We start from the raw sequence: 6,262 nt of genomic DNA, 5'->3' as shown, positions 1-6,262 counted from the left end.
GAGGATATGTGTCTCTTGGGGACAGGAGTCATGACATTCTGAGTCCCAGGTGCTCTGGACACCCAACTTCCAGGCATAAGTATAGGGACTCAAAGGGGTAAATATATGGTAACTGGCGTGCAGATGGCAATTGATGTCAAGGCTGTTTGGGTTGGGAGTTCAGGACATAACTCAGACATCTAATCTGGCTGACTCCAGCAAAAGGAGAGGGGACTCAGGTCCCCTGGGGAAGCCCTAGGCCTGGCTGCTGCTGCCCCACAAGGATCCTTAGAATCCCATGTTCCAGGAGGGAGGGTCACTCTACACCTTCCTGCCAGGGTGGTACAAATGGGGGCATTCCTGAACAAGGAGCCTGGGGTGCCAATGGCAAGGGGAGGATGTCAGGCAGCACCCAAATGCCAAACCAAGAGAAGTCAACAGGAAGTGTTTCAGGAGGGAGAGGACAGTGTCGCCCTGGCTACTGCCGGGTAGAGCCATGTGGGCAAGACCCGGGCGGGTCTTTATCCCAGGGCTCCACAGGGCTCCCACAGGGCTCCCACAGGGCTCTGCACATCCTTTATCTGACCCCGTCTCCCCACCAACGGCCTGGTTCCTGAGATCCACATCAGCACAGATGCTGTCTTCAATCTCTTCTCTGAATGATCCACTCTGCTTACTGCACTAAGGAAACCTGGCCCTCTCTTGCAAGCGTAACAGATTTCTTTCACACAATTCCTATACCTCTGCACTTGGAGGCAGGGGATGTCCTCCTGGTTCCTTACTACCCTTGTAAACCATTCTTCACCCTAAAATTTCCCAGCTTTAATTCTCATGGTCTCAGAATTTTGATTCACTGCCTTCTCAGTCACTGCTAACAAACCCTGTTCAATCCACTCACTTCATAGTGGTCTCGGCTCCTATCCTTCTCTGCAATTCCACTCCTGTGGACATTCTAAGTGACTTTGGAACTGTGCAGGTGATCCTTCCAAGCTTTTCTGGCCTGGGCCTTGTTTGAGTCAAGTATGGTGAGGTGACAGTTCAGTACTCACAATTCCCAAGAGAAGGGGACAGCAGGGCTTGTGGGGCCACAGCAGGGTGCAGGGCCTTCGTTTCATTTTCCACAAGAAGGAATGGACAAGACAAGGGGCGCACTTGAGAGAGTTTGGGACTGAAGTTGAACAACTTCAGCAGACTCTGGCCTATCTTGGCGGTCTCTGGTCATCTGGTTCCTGGCCCTAGTATGGCTTAGGGTAGGGGAAATGGTAGCTTGGTGTGTAAGTCAGATAAAGGAGGTAGGTGGGCTGTAGCGTCTGTGCAGGAGAGACCTGTTCCCAGGCCAGCCATCTCCGGCAATCCACTGTCCCTGAAAGGGGCAACCTCTCCAGAATCAGCACAGCTCCAGGATGTAAAGTATCATAAACACACAGCAAGCCTCGGCACCTCATCAAGAACCTCCACCTGACTCCAGCAGCAACCTCCCACAGCCTGGTGCTTGGTCTTCAAAGATGGCCACCAACAATGCCTTTCGCCCCTTTATATCCATGCTGCTCCTCCCTTCAAAGTGGGTCCCACCCGCTACCACTGAATCTGGGCTGACCTGGTGACTTGCTTTAACTGGTAGAACAGCAATAAAGGTCATCATGCCATGCTAGTTTCAGACCTGGCTCTGAAGAGTCCTGAACTGCCATCCAGAAATACTTGGTTGCCCTGCAGAGAGCATGAGAGAGAGAATGCTCAGACATGTGAGTGGAGCTATCTTGGATTTCTAGCCTCAGTCAAACCCCCAGATGATTGTAGCTGTATGCGTGGTCCCAGTTTCGTTTCAGCCATCTATGGTTATAAACAAACCACCTCAATTAATTATCCTGAAAGCTAGGCTGGACTCAGCTGGCAGGTTCTTCTGCTGAGTGGCATCTGCTGGGGATGGAGTAGTCAAGATGTCCATTACACTTATTCACATGTCACTTGACTGGGGCTGCTCTGATATCTCTTTCTTCCATGGGGCCTTTCCTCATGGCAACTTGGGATCCCACATGGCACAATGGTGTCAGCAAAGTGGGACTGCCTTGTGGCTGGTGCCCAGAAGATAGAAGTGGAAACTGAAAGTCCTAAGGCTGGGTTCAGAGTCCCTGAAATTTCTACTACATTAATTTAATAAAAGTAGTCATAAGTGTGGGACGCAGCACTTACAGGGAGGGAATGAGTTGATGGTGACAATTTGAGACAATCTGCCAGCCATCCACAATAGAACCAACCAGCAGAGCCCAACCTCAATTTCAGAATCATGAGAAAATGATAGTTTTAAGTCACTGTGTTTTGGGGAGGTTTACTATGCAGCAATAGACAACTGGAACAGAAGTGAAATACTGCCAAAACAAAATTCTAAAGTGTGGCACTGACATTGGGGCCAGGTAGCAGGAGAAGACCAGAAGGGTAGTGAGAAGGCTTCAGGGATGGAGAAAGTGCATGCTGTGTGTGTTCCTGAGAACACTGCCTATGGCAGCACAGAACAGAAAACGGGTCTGATAGCAAGTTGAAAGGGCCAGTTGTCTTCCTTCAGTTATTTATGGTAAAGTGAAAGTAAGAAAAGAGAGAAAAACTAAAGCAGAAACCGCTCTGTTTTCAAATCAAACAATATTTAGAGGAAATTTTTCAACCCAGGTTTTGCAGAGTTGGAAAACAAAATGCTTTCTTGCTTCCAGTCTCTCCAGGTAGCAAAAGGTTCCCAAAAGAAAGGGCATTAGAAGGCGATGTAACTCAGGACACGTATCAGTCAGGGTTCTCTAGAGGAACAGAATCAACAGGAAGTATGGTTATAGAAAGGGGGTTTATTAGATTGGCTTACACGACCAGAAGCTGAATAGCCCACAATGGTTGTTTACAGCTGGAGAGCCGGAAGAACCAACAACTGCACAGTCCAAAACACAGAACAAGAAAGATCAACAGGGCTATCCTAGTCTGAGAGTAAGGTTTCTGGAAATTACCTGGAGAATCATTAGCAGAGTCCGCTTTGGAAGAGTGAAGAAGCAAGAGTCCGATAACCTCAGACCATCGAAGCAGCGATCAAGAACCTGTTCAAGAAGAGCCAAGCTTGCAGCTGCATCTGCTTCCTTGTTCTTCCAGCTTTTATTCCATCCTATTGGGCCATGTTGCCCGTGCTGAGGGAGGGACTCGCACATTCCAATCATTCCTAGACACACCAGAGGCCTCTTAATCATTGGCATCTCTTAATCCAATCGAGTTGACAATTCCAAATTAACCATTACAGGACATTACGGGAAAGACACACCCCAGGGTCATGGCTGTTCCAGATGCCTGGTAAGACCCACAGATGAAGTCTCTGAGAGCTTTTGGGCAGGGGCACTGTCCCACAACTCTGACTCACAGCCCACAGGAAGAGAATTTGTGGCACAGCTTTCGTCTACTGAAGTGAGTTGCAATTGCATGTATGGAACATTCATACATATTCTAAAAACTTATTTATTTTGTGGCATTGGGGGGCTCGAGCCCAGGAGTGCTCTACCACTGGGCCACGCCCCAGCCCTTTGTATTTTGAGGCAGTTTTGGTAAATTACAGAGGCTGTCCCCAAACTTATGATCCTCCTGCCTCAGTCTCACAAGTCTCTGGGAGCAAAGGCACATGCCACCACAGCCAGCACAAAACTTTTTTTTAATTAAAAAAATTTTTTTAAATTTTTACAGACTGCATTTTGATTCATTGTACACAAATGGGGTACAGCTTTTCATTTCTATAGTTGTACACAATGTAGATTCACACCACGTGTAATCATACATGTACATACAGTAATACTGTTTGTCTCATTCTACTATCTTTCCGTCCCCCCCCCCTCCCACCCCATTTTCTTCTACATCATCCAAAGTTCTTTCATTCTTCTCTTCCCCCCTCCATTCCCCAACATTATATATCGTCATCCACTTATCAGAGAAAACATTCGACCTTTGGTTTTTTTGGGCTTGGCCTATTTCACTTAGCATGATATTTTCCAACTTCATCCATTTACCAGCAAATGCCGTCATTTCATTCTTCTTTATGACCGAGTAATATTCCATTGTGTATATATACCACGGTTTCTTTATCCATTCATCAATTGAAGGGCATCTCTGTTGGTTCCACAATTAGCTATTATGAATTGAGCAGCTATGAACATTGATGTGCCTGTGTCACTGTAGTATGCTGATTTTAAGTACTTTGGTATAAACCGAGGAGTGAGATAGCTGGGTCAAATGGTGGGTCCATTCCAAGACAAAGCATTTTTTTTTTTAAGTATAGTGTCTGTTTGAACTAAAAGAGGCAGCATTTAAAATAAAGGAGGCCAACTTTCTATGAGCAAGAAGCAGGCCTGAGAAAGCAACTTAGCTGCAAATGAGAGTCATTTCCTACGGAAAAAGAAAGGTGACTCAGTGTGGAGCCGGAGCACAGGGGAAGCCAAGAGCTGCTGCAGGCAGAGGGAGCACGCAAAGACCCTGGCTCCGTCCCCAGCCCTGGGAACAAGTGCACAGCTGGAAGCAGGAGACCAGGGGATGCTTGTAAGGAGCAGGCCATGTCTGCAGGAACGTGCCTGTACTGGAGCCAAAGGCTGGTGATATCTGGCTGGGTTTCAACACTGCTACGGACCAGGGATATGGGTGCCCACCTCCTGTTTGAATGGGGGTGTCCCCAGCAGTCCTCCTGTTTCACCACTGAATGTTGGGTGTGGAGGGCAGACAACAGATCTGCTACTTCACAGAGTAAAAGGAGCCACAAACAACATGCCTCCTCCATAGCTGGACCTGTTATAGACCAAAGGATCCTGGACTTCTAGCCTAACGCCTGGACGATGGTGATTTTGAAGATTGCAGGTACCCGAGTGTCACTGTCATGTGGAATGGCATGAATTGTGGGGCCAGGGGGTGCACAATGGCGCAGTCACACTGGCAGTCCCTGCGTGAACATCCACTATATAAGAAAACGCCTGAGATAACCTAAAAAGAAGAAAGGTTTATTTTCGTTCAGGCTTGGGAGCTTTTTGGTCTGTGGTAAGGCAGCACATCAAGGCGGGAATATGTGGAAGAGGAAGCTGCTTGTCTCATGGCCAGGAAGCAAAGAGAAGCAAAGAAAAAAAAGAGGAGGGGCCAGCACCCCAACATCCCCTGCGAGGATGCACCCCCTCGGGAGCAGAAGACCTCCCACTAGGCTCCACCTCTTAGAGGTGCCACACCTCCAGTGGAAGCCTGGCAGTCAGGCCTTCAACACAAGCTTCAGGACCCTCATGCACACCACAGCACAGTCCCCAAGTCCTGGGTCAGCTTTCCTGCACCGCCTGGTTTGCCCAGGTGACTTGCTTTGACAGTGTGGTGCTAGGAAAGCAGGACTCTAGCTGAGGCTCAACAAGTGCCTACCAGGGGGAATTGCTACTTGGAAAGCAGCCCGTGTGCTACACAGGAGTGCTGGCAATCTGGCTTGACCAGTGGGGAAACCCGGGGAATGACTGAGGGGCTGCAGCTGAATTCCCAGCCCATACGATCCAATGAGGGACCTAGTTGACACCACAAGAGAGAAAAATCCCCAGTCCATTCACAAAACTATGAGAAATGGCAAATCAGTGTTGACTCAGGCAGTGAAATTTTGGGGAGCCTGTTGCAGGTTAGTAGGTAACTGAAACATGTGGTCAGCAGCAAAAGCAGCAGGCCCTCCACAACCTCAAGTGCCTATACCCCTGGGGTCTGAGACCCTCCCTCCCTCCAGTGCCAACAATCCTTTGGGCCTCTGCTGTGACCTCCAACCGTCCCCCCAGCCTGCTGAGGTGGCCCCTTCTGGTGCCTCTCTCCCTTCCTTTCTGCTCTAGTGCCAAGGTCAGACCTTAAGCCACTCCCAACTCCTCCAGCCCCTTCCTCTCCTGCTTCACTGAACTCACCTGGCCTGAGCAGGATCCTGGCAGATCCAACCTCTTCTTCCCTCCTCTGAGACACCAACTGGCCTGGGCTCCCTTCCTACCAGGAGGCCAGGCCGCCCTCCTGCTGTGCGTCCTGCCCCCATGCCCTGCCACCCTGGGTGTGCCACTGCTGGCCTCTCTGCTGGAAGGGCAGCCCTCCTCTGGCACTTCCTCTTCCTTCCAGTGACTTCTACTGCACTAAGGAAGCAGCCTCTCGTCAGAGAACTCCCCAGCCCTCCCGCCCCACTGCCTTTTGGAGCCTCGACATCAGGTGCTCCTCACTATGACTAAAGGACTCAGACCCGCACTCCTGCCGAGCTCCTCCTCCTCTCCCGCTGGACGCTTCTCCC

At 49.7% G+C, this 6,262-nt stretch overlaps 1 long non-coding RNA gene across 1 annotated transcript; it reads right to left on the bottom strand.

Moving 5' to 3' along the window:
* Positions 1-2,304: 2,304 nt before the first annotated feature.
* On the bottom strand, positions 2,305-5,987 carry LOC306645293. Its single transcript, XR_013759592.1, has 3 exons — positions 5,895-5,987; positions 3,256-3,403; positions 2,305-3,169 (listed from the first exon to the last, which is right to left on the bottom strand). It is a non-coding gene; the product is annotated as an uncharacterized lncRNA (long non-coding RNA).
* Between the last annotated feature and the right edge of the window lie 275 nt (positions 5,988-6,262).

Source organism: Sciurus vulgaris, assembly GCF_902686455.1.
Source record: "Sciurus vulgaris genome assembly, chromosome: 15".
In the NCBI taxonomy this organism is placed as follows: domain Eukaryota; kingdom Metazoa; phylum Chordata; class Mammalia; order Rodentia; family Sciuridae; genus Sciurus; species Sciurus vulgaris.
This window is presented reverse-complemented; position numbering and strand designations above follow the sequence as displayed.